Source organism: Phasianus colchicus, chromosome 4 (assembly GCF_987193195.1).
Source record: "Phasianus colchicus chromosome 4, bPhaCol1.hap1.1, whole genome shotgun sequence".
In the NCBI taxonomy this organism is placed as follows: Eukaryota; Metazoa; Chordata; class Aves; order Galliformes; family Phasianidae; genus Phasianus; species Phasianus colchicus.
Window position 1 is genome coordinate 2,869,906 of NC_143439.1, and position 15,452 is coordinate 2,885,357.

The 15,452-nt window shown below is 37.6% G+C and overlaps 1 long non-coding RNA gene across 1 annotated transcript; it reads left to right on the forward strand.

Annotated features, from left to right (window-relative positions):
• Positions 1–7,694: 7,694 nt before the first annotated feature.
• Positions 7,695–12,974, forward strand: LOC149918008 (uncharacterized). The gene is made up of 3 exons (XR_016466279.1): positions 7,695–7,771; positions 11,514–11,670; positions 12,304–12,974. It is a non-coding gene; the product is annotated as an uncharacterized LOC149918008 (long non-coding RNA).
• The last annotated feature ends 2,478 nt before the right edge of the window (positions 12,975–15,452 follow it).

The following is a 15,452-nucleotide window of genomic DNA, read 5'->3' on the forward strand; positions in this document are numbered from 1 at the left end:
TTATGATCTGAATTATCAATTTTTTTTTTTTCCTCAAGTAACTAACATTACAGTAGGGACAGTAGAACAGTATATATAATTGAATACTGTAATAGGCAGCATGAGTAATTAATTGATAGACTGGCAGTGAGTCTACACGTGTGCTATGATCACAGTATTTAATGCAGATGTAGGAGCATGTTCACAGTTGCTGTGGGCAGTTGTCTGCAGCAAAAAAGGAGAGTATGAGGTGCTTCCATAGCACCACCATTTTGAGCTGCCGCAGCCAAATCTGTCTGAGACCCAGGTCTCATAAAAAATTACTCTTTCACACTCCAGCTGTTTCTTTATAGTGGTATTAGTGCTGAGAAAGTCATTTGATACCTTAATCTTTTTTCTCCCTGTGCTTATGCCTAAAAACAGCTGAAATTTTATATAGCCCTCCACATCTAAAAAAAAAAAGGAGAGATTAAAATTGTCTTGCTAATTCTAACATTAACTTTTTTTGCATATATTAGTTTGCTTAATATCTTCTAATCTGAATACAAAAAGATATGACATAAACAATGTGTATATTGTTCAAATGGGAGAAAAAGTTTTGGGCCGTATCTTTAGGCACTTGTAGAATCTTTGGGCTTCTTCTCTGCTGTACTAAAGAGGAATTCTGTAGTTGCCTGTAAAAGAAACAGGACTAGATTTTTAAATCGTCCTACAAAGCATTGAGGCTCTATTAAAGAAATGTACTTTCACAAAGGAGTTGAAGAAAAAACTGCCAGTCTAACTTATTCCATATAACCAAGAGGGTGATTAAATGTTCCAAATATGTAGAAGTCAAATATCCCATTTCTCCTTTAAAATCTTTTCCTTTTATAGGCTGTGGGTTATACTCCCTGCTTTGAAAACCTGTGCTGTTTAGGAACAAGAACTTATTTACAGTTTTGAAAACTTGCAACTAATCTTGGATGAATAGTCTAAATTACCCTTTGGCAGAGAAGTTGTAATTTCTAAGCCAACACACAACTGCATTTTGCATTAGTTCAGCAATATTGGGTACTTTGAGGGGTTAAGAATGAAATATTTTCCATGATTCATATCTCTTTTAGCTTGAAAAGTCAACAACTCGATTTCAGTGTAGCCAAAAGAGGTTTTCAGTCCAAAATGTCTCATTGCTTGCAATTAATTTGGGTTCTTGCAGCTAGAGTTTTGTATCACAATGCATTAATGCATGAAAGCAGCTGCACGATGAGTAGTGCCACATGTTTAAACTAAAAATAATCTGTGTACATTGTTGCTGCACAAACAGTTGTACATTTTGGTAACTGAAGATAATCTGTTTGTTAAAACAGCAGAGATGCAGATGACAGAATCAGATGCGTAGTGGTAGAGATGTGAGTGTAACACTGATGTGTGCCTCCTCATCCCACCTTACCACGGCTGGCCTGTTCTGTTTTGGCTAGGATGCTGAACACATGGAAACTGCAACTAAACTTTTTGTGGTAAATACACTCAGGCAAATGGAAACAACTTACATTTCCCTGAAACGAGGAGTTCAGAACATAGACAACTGACATAGAACTTTGGTGGGGTTGGGAGAAGAAGCTCTACTAGTTCAGAATTAATTCTGTCTTGCAGACATATCAGTGGAAGAGGTAAAAAGGCAACTGAAAATTGTATGCTTTCCAATTTGCTAAACTCCAAATCATTCTTCCATTTAGAGACCAGTGTTTTGTGGCCCTGCTGAACAGTCAGTGCCTTTCAGGAAAAGAAAACTCTAGAAAAATTAATTCTGATCCTCATCTTGCTAAGGCACGTGAAATCCTTGGGTCTCAAAAGCCCTCACTTCTACTTGCAGCTTTGCACCCTCAGCTCCAGCTTACTTTAGGACTGAAAGCATACAGAGGAAAGCTTAAAGACTGGTATTTTTGGTTGGTTGGTTGTTTTTTTCCCTCTTTCATTTGTGCTTCATCTAAAAGCAGTTCTGGCTTACATTACCTACCATGTACACTATTGGCTGTCCAGTGCAGTGCACTAAAGCCTGGTTCTTGCTTTATGCTGGAAAGCCTAGATCTGGCTTTTCAGAACATACACAGCTGTGTTTCTAGTCAAGCAGCTTAAATTAATTTACCACTTGAAATGATGAGGCTCCATTCCTGCAGGTAAGTCTGATCTCAGTTGACAGGTTCCATGTGATGGTTGATTATTAAGTGAAACCTGTACAGTATGTGCCCTGTGTGGACATAATAACAGAATGATAATATGGTGGAAAGTTAAAGAAGCAGGAGATGATTTCAAATGGATTATCATCATGGATCTGTTTATAAACTAGATGGTTATAGCCATTTACCTTGTCATTAGGTAAACTTCTAATTATGTTTTCAACAGTTGTCTGCTCTTAGATCCGTCAAGTTATACAGGTTAAGAACATGTCATCATGCAGATCTGTACTTCCTGGCTGTCTGTAAATGACACAGCACTGCTTATGACAGTGTAGAAAGAAGGGCTAGAATGCTGCAGTTCAGACCACACAGAAAAGGTAAGAGAGATTTAGTAAAGTGCTTACCTCCCCATTAAAAAGTAGATAAGACAGGGAATTTTTCAGTCCAGAACATTAGATTTAAAGAGATTGATCTGTGATTATAGAAAATGGCTGCTGTATCATCTGTTCCTTGTCAAGGGGGCAATGTAAAAGGATATATGCTTTCTATTCAGGATTATAGATGAAAATGCTTAACTCCTAAGGGTGAAGAATTTAACTACTGACTGATTATTTGAGCTAAAAAGAGTTGGTGGTATTTGAGTACTTTTTTTCCTCCTTATTTCAAACAGTTTTTGTGCCTTTGTCCTTTTACATTTATTTACTTACTGGGAGAGAAGACAATACTACATGCCCCTGTAATGTACAGTACCTTACACACTATACTGGGAGACAAGTAGATGCAGCTCTGGCATCTCATCTGTGCATTCTCAGTCTATAAGACAGTTTAAAAAAAAAAAAAAAAAAAGTGCTAAAATTCTTTTTGTTCCTACTTTCGCCAAGATCATCTTGCTTATATGTTCTTTGAGCCAGGATTTTCAGTTACAATAGTATGAAGTTATCTCATCCTTAACCTTGCATTTTAACCAGCAAGCTCATTTGTTTTTCTTTATATGCACTATTTGGAAATGCTGTTGTTTGGAAAAGGGTGGATGTTTGAACAGAGTTGTGCCATAAGTGTTAATGTGTGTGTAAAGAAAAAGGCCAGAATAAAAGGAGCTGTCGTAAAGTGAAGCTAGAGGAGAAAAAGAAAAAAAAAAAGACATGCTAACCTCATGTAGTACTGAAGATGTGAGTACTGACTCTCTTCACCAGTGTTGTTGTTTTTAGACTGATTTTAATGCACTGTTTGACATATATAAAGTCTCTGGTTTCTCCAATTTTTATTTATTTAGGAGAGGCTTAAAGACAGCATCCCAGTACCTAAGAATTCATCCTTAAAATTATTTTTCTTTCCAACACTTGCCTCATGCAACATTAAATACAGATTATGCAGCAATATGAGAATGGTATCTTACATCCTTAAAAGACACCTAAGTTACAATCCATTGACAACTACCACTTCTGCTTCAGTGCATAACTTTAGACCTCTGTACAGCATGGGTAACTAAAATGAAATCCAAACCTTTAGTTTTCAAGACAGTAAACTACTATAGTCAGTTAATGAGCTGTCTCCATTATTTCTTTGCATCTAATCCTTCTGTTCTCTTAGGCTTGGGCGTCTCTTTTTCACAACCTAGAATGCTTTCTGCTTATCCTCTAAATTATTTCTGTTCTTTAACTGCATTTTGCTTAGGCTGCCCATCCAGCAGGTGGGTAAATCTCTTCCTAAACTTGAAGAGTGATGGAAACAAAAAGCCACAAGCAGTCCTGGAAAATGGGAACTCTGCCCCTTTATCTGTTGCGAAGCTGCACCAGTCTGCAGGGTGCAAAAAATGCATTGTTCAGTAAACCCAGGGTAGGCCATAAGAAAGTATGTGACAATTTACTATCTTAGTTGTTGTTGTCATCTGTCTGGGATGGGGAATAGCTGCCTCTGATTCTCATATCCCAAACTATGTCAGCACTTCATTTTAAAGAGCATCTAGAGTAATATATTTACTGTTGGGAGCAGGAATTGAAAACAAGAACTTATATTACTACCATTCTTGGATGATAATTCAGTGTTTACTTGCTGTTTCTCAGTCTCTATGCATCTAACATTCCTTGCTACACAGACGCAGTCTCAAAAAGCAGAATACTATCCCCATCCTGATTTTTGCACCACGCTGTCTGTGATCTGTTCACAAGTTCATTGGTTAAACTTTCAGGGTGTTAGGCTCAGGGAAATCTTGTTTATGAAACCCAAGTCACATCATCTGCGGATGAATCAAGACAGTTTGCAGCACAGTATTTCACTGCTTTCAGCAGTACTCAATAATGGAATGTGTCTAGTCATTCATTTCAGCCTTGCTAGTAAACATACAGGTGTGTGTTGACTCCTGGTGCTTAAAAGCAGTAATAAGATTAGTTGCTGTTTTTACATCTCTGCTGTTTTTACTGCTTTGAACTTCGATGTCTATGTTGTATGTAATTTGTAATTTACCATCTGCTCTGTTTCTTTTCCTTTTCTCCTATACTGGGAAAGGCAGTCCTTCGCAAAATGAGTTGCATCTGGAAGCATTCAAAGGCCAAAATTCAGTCAAAAACCTTTGAAGGGGAGGTCTAAGAACTGCAGCATTTCAGATTCCAGGATAAAGTTTTGGAAAATTTCAGTTTAGGATTCCATTTTGTTCTCACATTAGGCACCTAAATCTTGTTTTTCACTTTTCTTTTGAACAAGCAAATATATATATATATTATTTTTTAAGTATTTTCATTCAAGTTTTCAATCCAAATTTCTGCTATTGCACTTACCCGTGAAATTGAATGCATTTTGTAACAATGTAAATAGACTCCTTAGGAATAAAAAGAAATGCCTTCATAGGTAAAGACTCAACATGCCATAACCAAGGTTAGCTCCAAAAGGCCTCAGTACTTATCATTTCAAGGGCAGAAAGAAATACCTTCAAAACTCCATCTCAGCTGCCATTTTGTTTCCTTTTTCAGCTTAGCCTAGAATAGTGATTATTGCAAACTAGTAGTGTCTAATAAGTAAGTATGATAAAAAATAACCTTCTAGACTCAATAAAGAAAAATAAAGAAAGTGGCTTTGAGTGGTACAAGAAATACTTTTTTGTTTTTCAGTTGTATTAGTACTTATAAGTACACAATTGCTTATTGGTGTGTTAGTAGTGAAGCTATTGAATCTACGCATTGCAGTGCTAATGACTTTGTGTGTTTGAAAATTGTTGAGGGATGGATATCTTGTCCATTTGAGATAAGGCAGAGATGCATTCCCCACACAACTAGATGTGTTGGCAATCTGCAGGCAAACACCACTGTGGAAATATAAGAAATACTAAGATATAATATAAATACATTTATATCTGTATTATCAAATATCAAATACTTTTTGCATATGAACATAGTGAACACAGTTAGCATGCATCATCTGCTAATCATTTTTCTATTAAAAATAGAGAAACCAAAGGGAGAATTCACAGCTTTCTGTTTCTCAGCATTTTGTATAGCATCTTGTTTGGGCTGACACCTGTGCATTCAGTTTCCAAGATCAAACTTTATATGCATGTGTTAAAGACAGTTTAGTCACAGCAATCCAGTACTTTTTTCTTAAATTCAGTTGATTTTGTATTTGTAATCTTTGCTAATGTACCAGGAAAATTATTTTTGTAAGAGCACAGGCATAAAGAACTACAAAATCATTCTTTGTCCATTGTATTATCTTGCAGTATAATAATATGCTCGATATTCACTTGGCCCAGAATTTGAACTCATAGAGATCCACATTCCTCATTTACAGGCAGGATTCACCTGTTAGGTGAGCCTCCTTAACCTATGGGTGTGGGTAACCAGAGCTCTAACAGAGTATACCTATTTATTTTAATTAATTGTTGCTGTTACTTTCAAGGACTGAACATCTGAGGGATGAAGTGAGCAGTTGTGATTCCGAAGCCACAAGAACTGGATGATCAGATAGAGGCCCCCAGAAAACTGTGAGTACAGCCCAGCATCCTGTGCCAAAAGAAAGCACTTCAAGCACATTCAAGTGCACTATGAGCTCCTGGGGGGATTAGAACAAGTGGTACTGGAACAAGAGAGACAAACAATGCACATATCAAAGTAAGTAGTTACACTGTGTACTGGAAGTATTAAAATACAACAGGAAGAATAAGAAATGGAAGTTCAAACCACTGTTGTCAGCACCAAAAATGCCTACTTTTATTTGTGAAGTGCATTTTAGGAAAGTGGAAGAGAAAAGAATGTAGAAAGCAGTGTATGTAAGGAAAGATGAAGGAGGGTGAAGTTTGGGATTAAAAGGTTCCAAAGTAAGTGTTTATTAAATAATGGAACACTGTGTGATTCACATACAAATAGGAGCTGAGCTTTTCCTACACTTAGATAAGGCATGCTTAAATAAATAAATACATTCTGTCACTGGAAATACATCTTGAGGCTATGAATTTGAACAAGTAGTAGGAAAAACAAGAAATCTAAAGCATGAGCAAGTGTGACTCAAGGACTGTGTCAAAAAGGTAGCAGGATAAAGCAACTGTTAGTTCCCCTTTGGATTTGGAAAAGCATTAGTAAAGAAGTAGTAAAATGAAGTAGATAGCTAGATAATCTTATTAAAATAGCAACAATAAATGACCCTTTCCCAAGCAAGGCCAAGTAATGATACTGATTTGGACTCAACAGCAGGAGCTGGAAAAGAATCTTTTTCCTTGTTTGGCTAGCTTCCCCCATTTATGTACTTTAAACATTGCTGGGCTTCTCCATTTTTAATTTTTTTTCCATGCCTAGGGAAGCCAATGTGGAGAGAGAGGTCCTGCTCTATGCATTACAATGTCAGGAGTGAAGTGCACAGTAACTTCTGGTTCAAGATGTGCCAGTACTATAAGATTTTGGAGAAAATCCTATATAAAACTTTTCCTACACTCAGGAGACTTATTACTAGCTTCCTTATCAAATCCCATCTCAGGAATGGGCCACACAGGGAATGTAATCTCTGTGATTGTTGGGCAGTGGAACCTAGACACCATACTTTACAAAATGAAGTACTGTTTTCAGACAATTGCGCAGATATTGTGTTTGAGCACCAGTAAGTTAATATAATGTCAGCTTTTGTACCATTTTAGCCTTTAAAAAAAAAAAAATCTCTCTAGGAAAAAACAACTTCTGCAAAAAGAAGCTTGTGAATCTTTGAAAAAGCAATAAATGGCAGACATTTCTAACATGTTGGTGGTGGGGAGGGAGGGAAAAAGTCTAGGGACAGAAAGGATGTCTAGCTACCATGCTAAGCCTTTTAGAACGTGACCATTTTATTATGAATTGAGGTATACAACTGCTGGTCTTCAGACTTTCAGTGAACACCTATTCTTCAATTGTTGTTATTTTTTTACTCCCAGCTTTGTTGACATCATTTGTCTTTCTTTTGTTGCTGTTCTTCACTCACTCAGGTACTTTCCCTTACTTGCAGCATTAGACATTCAGTGCTGCACCGCTTCTTTTTCAGTGTACTAGCTGTTAAAAAAAAGAATGAAGTGTATGCTGACTAAGCCCTTTTTTTCTTTTTTGAAAGGAAGTGAGGCAGAGCTGTAAAATCTGAAAAAGAGCAAAGGAGTGAGGTCCTCTGTCCAGTTGTTAGCTGTCTGGAGAGTGAGTACTAAATGAAATGAACTAGCTAATTCTCAGATGTGAATACATCTGCCAAATCACTGGTGCTGGGAATATCATTTAGGGTTTGTCCATACAGCATCATTATGCAGTTTGTGATTGATCTTAAAGGTGATACTCAGTGGTGTGACTGTTTACCCTAACCAATACATACAGAGATGATGTGGCAGACACTTCTAAGTTTAGCAAAACAGTTGGGAACAAAGTGCAGGTTTTCCAAAGAAATACTCAAGTGTTCTTCCCTGAGAAACTTTATTCCTGTCTTTTTACTACAGCAGGATGATAAGTAAGCTAATGCAATTTCTGAGCCTTTTGCCATCTCATCTGTAAACAATAATTCTCTTTCAAATCACCCATCACTGCTTTAAACAAAAACAAATACCAAACATTGGAGACAGCCTGTAGTGTTGGTTTTTTTTTTGTTTGTTTGTTTCAAAAAAAGATCATCTTTTGTGTTTCAGCAGTATGAAACTAATATATAGAACACCACCAAAAAAGGCAACTAGGAAAGTCCAAAGTTAACTACACTGCTAGGATTCCTACTGACCCAAATTCTTAGAAGATTCATCACACACAGGACAAATATAAGTAGCCATATCTGGTAAGAACATTGTAGTTGTAGTGTAGATAAGTTTATCCTAGAGCTGGAGTTCTGTTTTCATTTAGCGTGCTCTACAAACCTAGGAAAAAAAAAATAAATAGGTCCGAGTTAGCATGAAAAGAAAGAAGTTACTTATCAGGAATGAAGACTGTCTATAATCACATCAGAACCGAGCACTTCCATGAAACATTTAAACTTCCAGTTAGTACATTTGGTGAGGGGAACAGCGTGGCTTTCTCTATCAAGATAAGAACCTCTTACATTACCTAAGCATGCTTCATACAGGTGAAGAGCAAGGACATAGGAAAACAATTAGACTGTGGGAAAAGAATGACCTCCCTCGAGGAGTATGCAAATAAAGTACAAATGCCTATAGTCGCTCAGAAACCAGTAACATAAATAAGACATATGAGACAATTAGAATTGTTTCCAGTTTTCTTTCTAGCCATCTCCCGCAAAATAACATTAAGAAAGAGTATGGAAGAAGATCAAATAGAATTTCAATGCAGGCATTTGTTTTCAAATGCTGAGATGTGCATGCTTCCCTCACCTCTCATCAGAAAACACGTGCAGAACTGGTTTTCATGCAAGCAGATGAAAAGAGCTGTACCTAGTTGTTTACTGTACATATGTTGTGTAGTTACTGCTCATTGCATTGCTGTCTCTCTTCATCGCCTTAGAAAAATACCTTCCCACTACATCAACGTGCATCAGACAGAATTGTAAACATTTTACTCTTATTCTCACAGTGAAAAAATGCTTTCAAATTCATTAGCCTCTAACAAAAAGAATGCCCCGTGTTTCCTGTTCTTTCCTTGGCCATTTCCTGTCTCAGTTGTTTTTGACTACGGATACAGACACTGGATGCTCATTTCACAGCACATGATAGGACAGGTTTTGGTGACAGGAGCCTGAGTGCTCAAACTGTATTTGATGACAAGCACAAACCTCTGAAGTTTCTGTTGCAGCGCTTGCTAAAGCTACAACAGTCAAGGAAGGATGCCAGTTTAGTTTACTTCCTGCACTGTTCCCCTGCTGGCAGAAGAAGAGGGCAGGATGCAGTATCAGCAGCCTTAGGGCTTTTCTCTTCTCCAGCAACTGCTGGCCAGGCAGGCATGAGCAGGCAAGTAACAGTGACTTCCAGGGCTGGAAAAAGAGATTGAAGCATGGCACAGAAAACATACTTGGTGCCAGACACATCCAGGCAGGGAAGATGGAAACACATCAAACAAAGCCTGGTACCTCACCCACATAACCAGCTTTTGCTCAGATCCTTCTGATTTTGAATTACTGGATTCTTAGTCTTTGAATTCATAGTTAATTTTTTGAAAGGCTGAACTAGTTCCATGGAAGCTGTACCTTTCTGGGAGGTATAGGCATAGGCTAGAATAGACCAGTTCACTGCTCCTGAGGCGCTAAGGCTGCACTGGGTTAATGGTTACCACATGCACATACAAATCCCAGGATCTATTTCCCTCATCACCTCAAGATACCGGGGAAAAAAAGTGATCTGATTTAGAGTCTCTTACAGCACAACTCTTAAGCTGTTTCCCATATATGTGAAAGACCTTGTGAAGAAGAGTAAAAGAAGCTGCATCTACTCTATCTTACAGAATGGCTTAAATGTTGTGTCCCTCAGTACTGCTGAACAAGAACAAATCCCTTCCAGCACACACAAGACCTATAGCCATGTGCATTTTCTAAATACAGAATCACAAATCCATTTAGATTTTATTCTGGTGCTCGTGAAAGCATTGGAACAGTTAGCTCTTATCTGAGCTTCTGCACTCACCTGCAGCTCTAGCCTAAGGGAATGTCTTATTCTGAAATTGAGACTTTTGCAAACTATCTTTGCTATTAAGATACCAGCCAAACAGCTAAACCAAGCCACTGTATGTTGATGAGACACTCACAATAGATTTTTGAATGCTGCTAAGCAGTAACTTCAGATCACAAATGAGTCAGTGAAGTGCAATACTGATATTCTCATTGAACTCTGATTGAACACGGTGTGCTACAGTTCTATGCTCACCATTTGTGAAGGGGCTTTACACCGTGGATGGAAAACCAAGTTATAGAAGCCTTTGATACCCAATAAACCACATTCAAAGCCTCAGATTTTGTTATTTGAAAACCAACAGAACGTACATTGCTTTCAGTAGAGGAGGTGCTGGGAAGAGCTTTTTTTTGTTTCAAGAACTTTTGTGGAGGGAGTTATAAAAACAATGGTAAATCTTCCCTTTGCATCCATTAAATATCAGAGAACAAAACACTCTTATGTGATTTCTGTCCATGCAACAGCACTGCATTTCCAACACAGCTGGTGAAAAGAAACAAGTAGCAGGGAAATAAGTTAAAAATCACTCTTGTGAACAGCTCTGAATCCAGAAACAAGGAAGAATGTGAGGTTTCATCTCAGGTTCAGTCAAAGGAGAAATCAAAGTCTTGCTGAGATTTGTTTCCAGACAAAATACAGTGGCAAAAAATAGTCACGTTACATACTGATTAAATTCTCTAGTAGAGAATTTAGTTCTCGTCCACTGTACTTTTTCCATTTATTCACCTGAGAAATCAGTCTCTACACTACTACCAGGAAGTCTGTCATTACCTTATCCACAGAAAATATTACAATTTTTTTTCCCCCTTCTATCTTTTATATTTACTGGGAGGACAAAGAGAAAATGAAACAACAAACCAATGAAGATTTAAAAACAAAAGTTAACCCACCAAATGCCTAGAAGCATTCGAATTTTCTTAAATAATTTCACATGTACGTATAAATAGTCAACACACAAAGCTGGTTCAATGGTACATATATGTTCTGAATAGTTGGAAAAAAAAAAAAACAAACACACATTCCCATCATCTACTAGATGCTTGTTTCTAATCATCAATTTTAGAAGCTTTTATAGCTAGGTGAATGATATGAAAATTCAGAAAATGTCTTTTGCAGCTTTAAATATCGTACACGCTAACAGGGAGATACATTCACCTTTCAAACAGTTGAAAGATGTGACACTGAGCTTACAGCTTCAGGAAGTCATAAACAGAAATTGTCCTTTCCTACACTCTCAACAGGCCTTTATTTTCCCTACATCTTTCACTGCTTTCTTTTCCATACAGCCACACTTCAGTCTTGTGGATTTGCCAGTATGCTGTATCAACACCCAAGGTTGACTGAAAGCATTCATTCAAGAAGCTAACCCATAGGAACATGTATCAGCTTTTGCTAATGAACTCTGTGTCAAGGTTCATCTGTGTTCAGCAATATCAAGTACAGGTAATTTTAGTGATGCTATACTTGTGCACATACGTAAGTACACTGAACTGTAAATGAAATCTGTATTTTTAAAATGCTTTCAGATGTTTGGCACTTAATTCTTTTCAAAAGAACACCTTCCTGAGATTTAACTATACATTACATATACTCAGCTCAGCTTGGGGCAGTATTTAATGATTTAATGTGGGCAGATCATCTGCCTTAATACCAAAGTATATAGGAAAGTGTATATCACTTTCAGCTGAGCATATGCCCTACATCTCAGGGCACGCTTAGATCTGTTTGCAGTCTACTGCCCATCTATCTTGTACCCCTGGAGATTGAAGACAAATCTTCAAAAACAAGGGTTTATTAAAAATAAATAAATGGAAAGAAGGAAGGAAAGAAGGAGAGGAGAGGGGAAGGGAGGGGAGGGGAGGGGAGAGAAGGGGAGGGGAGGGGAGGGGAGGGGAGAGAAGGGGAGGGGAGGGAAGGGAAGGGAAGGGAAGGGAAGGGAAGGGAAGGGAAGGGAAGGGAAGGGAAGGGAAGGGAAGGGAAGGGAAGGGAAGGGAAGGGAAGGGAAGGGAAGGGAAGAATGTTAATCTGTCAGACTTCTAATGCTATTTGGAGTGACTTAATGGCATTCTTCACAAGGGACCATAGTAGCAGCTGTGGCTCCATGCACCAGAACCAGACAGAAATCCAAGCTGCAGTTCTGACATGAAGTTTCAGCTGATTGATGATACTCCAGCTGCTAACCTGATGCTTGTCTGAGGAAAAATCACTTCTTATGCCTACCCTACTCTTTGGCTCTTCATACCGTACGCGTCCCTGTAGAGCATAGTTTACACAGTAGGCCTTTATGCAATTGTGCCTAAGGTTCTAAGGATATCATCTGATGGTTTTTTGTTATTTTTTTTCCCTCTTTTTAAATGTAGTTTGGTCACGTCAATCCCTAAAGTCACTTTGTTCAAAGAGTCTATGAGGATGAATATTTGGTTACAAGGTTTAAAAGATCCTTCCCATTTTCTTATTTGCCCAGGGAAAAATAGATTCTTTCAAATGAGACATTCTTAGTGACGAAAATATTTTGGAAGAGTTGCACACATCGCTGTAACAGCAGCATACGTCAAACCATACTGAAAGTATTTCGCAATTTGCAGTTTTCCATCATGAAGCAGAAGGATCATCTTTGAGCATAAATACCCTATTCTGTGTGGAGTTCAAAGCACTTTCCTTGTACGTTAAGCCACTTCCCACAAACTTCACTCTCAGGAAGTTTGAATTGGCTGCTTTTCCAAAGGCATTTGAAGGATGCCAGTGTTCTCAGCTTTGTAAACTCAAAATGAACTTGTATTCGTGTTTCAGATCAAATGAAAGGCTCTAGTTTAGTATTTTATTTTTTTGGAATCCAAATACCTCGTTATTTTTTTCCTTTGTAACTCTTGTGTTTTGCCAAATCCATCTACCCAAACCATTAGCTTCAAACTTCTCGCAGGGAAAAAAAAAAAACACAACAGTACACACAGATAATTACATTTCTAAGTCAGATGCTGGAAGAGAACTCTGAAAGGCTCCTTAACAATTACATAAAACAAGTATCTCTGATCAACTGAAATAGGCAGTACTCATTACTACACAGCTACCTGAAGAGATGCACCAAAGTATGTCACTTTTTTTCTTTTAGATGATGTTTATTAAATAAGCCTTGAATATTTTGATACTTATAGTAGACTCAGTAGTGATAATATCAGCACTAGCAATGTGCTTCTCCTAGTCCTGGAGGAATACAAACAAACAAAAAACAACAAAGTTTAAAAAATAGTCCAAACCTAAACAAAAAATCCCAGTGAATTCATTATTTTAACTAATTATAGAGCTGTAATAGTTCAGCAGTGCTCTGTGAGACACAGCCACTCGTGAATATAACACCAGAACAATCTGTACAGGTGCCTAATGCAAACAGTGACAAAACAGGAAACACATGTGACAAATGATGAAGTCTCAGGCCCAAATTGTAGCCTAACCCTACCAACCACGTGTTCAGATTTGAGAAACCTGGCAGCCCAACCAAAGCCAGTGTCTAATACCACTTGCCAGTGGCTTCCAGGCTTTAATCTGCGCTCATCATCACCACAACAGAGCGCGTGCAAGTTGGGCTGCTTCAAGGAAGAGAGCTTTTCACGTGTTTTAGAAAATGATGGGGATCCACAGATGTCAGAAAAGGTCAGACTCTGGAGATGCACAGTCTATGCAGAAATAGCACAAAGCAGCAATTGTTCTTGATTTAACCTTAAACTAAAGAAGACAAGAGTGTCTAACATCCACAACCATTTTCTATGTGATTCCCATTATTTCAGTTTCCTCTTCTGTAAGAGTAGAGATTCCTGATTCTCACTGTTCTTTCTGATCTTTTCTGCCTTCACCTTCTGAACCAAAAGCCATTATAATCCAGTGTCAGATATGGATTCAAGAGAATATAGGATTTCAAGTCCTAGATAGAATTCCTTATAATAGGATGTGGAAAAATGTTTAGAATGAAAAGAAAAGCACACTGGGCCAATGCTACTGCCTGTCAGCTGGTGTACACAGCCCATTAAACCGCTGCAGAAAGCTTAACAATTTGCCTCAGTGACTGGAAGGATGAAGAAATACTTTAATATATTGCTTTTGCCTTTATGCCTCATATGTGCCAGACACCACTGTGACATAGCCAAAGACTGGGAACTCCTGATATTTTAAGATTTCTCAAATCAATTACAAAATATAGCAGTAAGTGCCTATATCCAGAAACCCTACGAGAAAGCCTTTCTGAAGCATCTCACAAATTACTACGTTACTGAAAGTACCATAGGGATTAATGTTTTAAAAATTTTCTATGCTTAGTCAAATAACATTTGGGTGCTTTGGAAAACAGGGGGGAAAAAAATGGAAAAAACTTTAGAAGGAACAAAAAAGAAACCTTAGAAGTCTTCAAAGAAACACTGTTATTATCAGATGTAAAACTGCACTATAAAACAATCACAGTCACATCATTTAAAAGTTGTTTGGTTTTTTTTTTACATAACAGATCTGCATTACACTAAATATTCTGAGCAGTAGACTTCTTAAATATAATTTGGCAAAATCATTTGGCTGTACCAATCTTGTTAAATACAGCGTCAGGCAGCTATTGAGCAAAATCTGTCCTAAAAGACAAAGCAAACACTTAATTTGGGGCATGCAGTAAATAAACATGCATGATTCGTTTTTGCTTTTGAGATAAACATAATAAAGATATTTCTGTTAAATGTTCAACCGCTTTTCTAACCAGTATTTATGAGGTTTTGCTTGTCTTAATAATGTAACGTGAACTATTAAACAATCCCTAAAATGTGCTAACGTGATGTTCCCAGAAATTTATCACTAAAGCTGCTGAACTCATTCACAAAATAAAACCATCAGAGTTAGGGAGATCAAAGATAACCTCCATTGATGATCAGTGTTTGAAGGGCAAATCCATTATACTACATAAATACAGAGGTCAGATAAGACATTTCTGTATAAACAGCAGGCCAAAAAGACTTCCAGAAACTGAGAGCCTATAAATGTGAAAGAATAAATATAAATGAATTCGTGTCATCTCCATGTACACCCAGTCCATCAGTCCTACTCCTTAGACTCAGTCGTTGTTGGTGAGATAAATGCAAACAGTGCTTTTATTTTCTCTGTGGAAAGGGAGAAAAAGCAAAAGCAGGAAAAAAAATACTATAATTCTGAGCCTAACTATAAATAGCTTAAGGTTTTAAAAATATAAGCCAGGA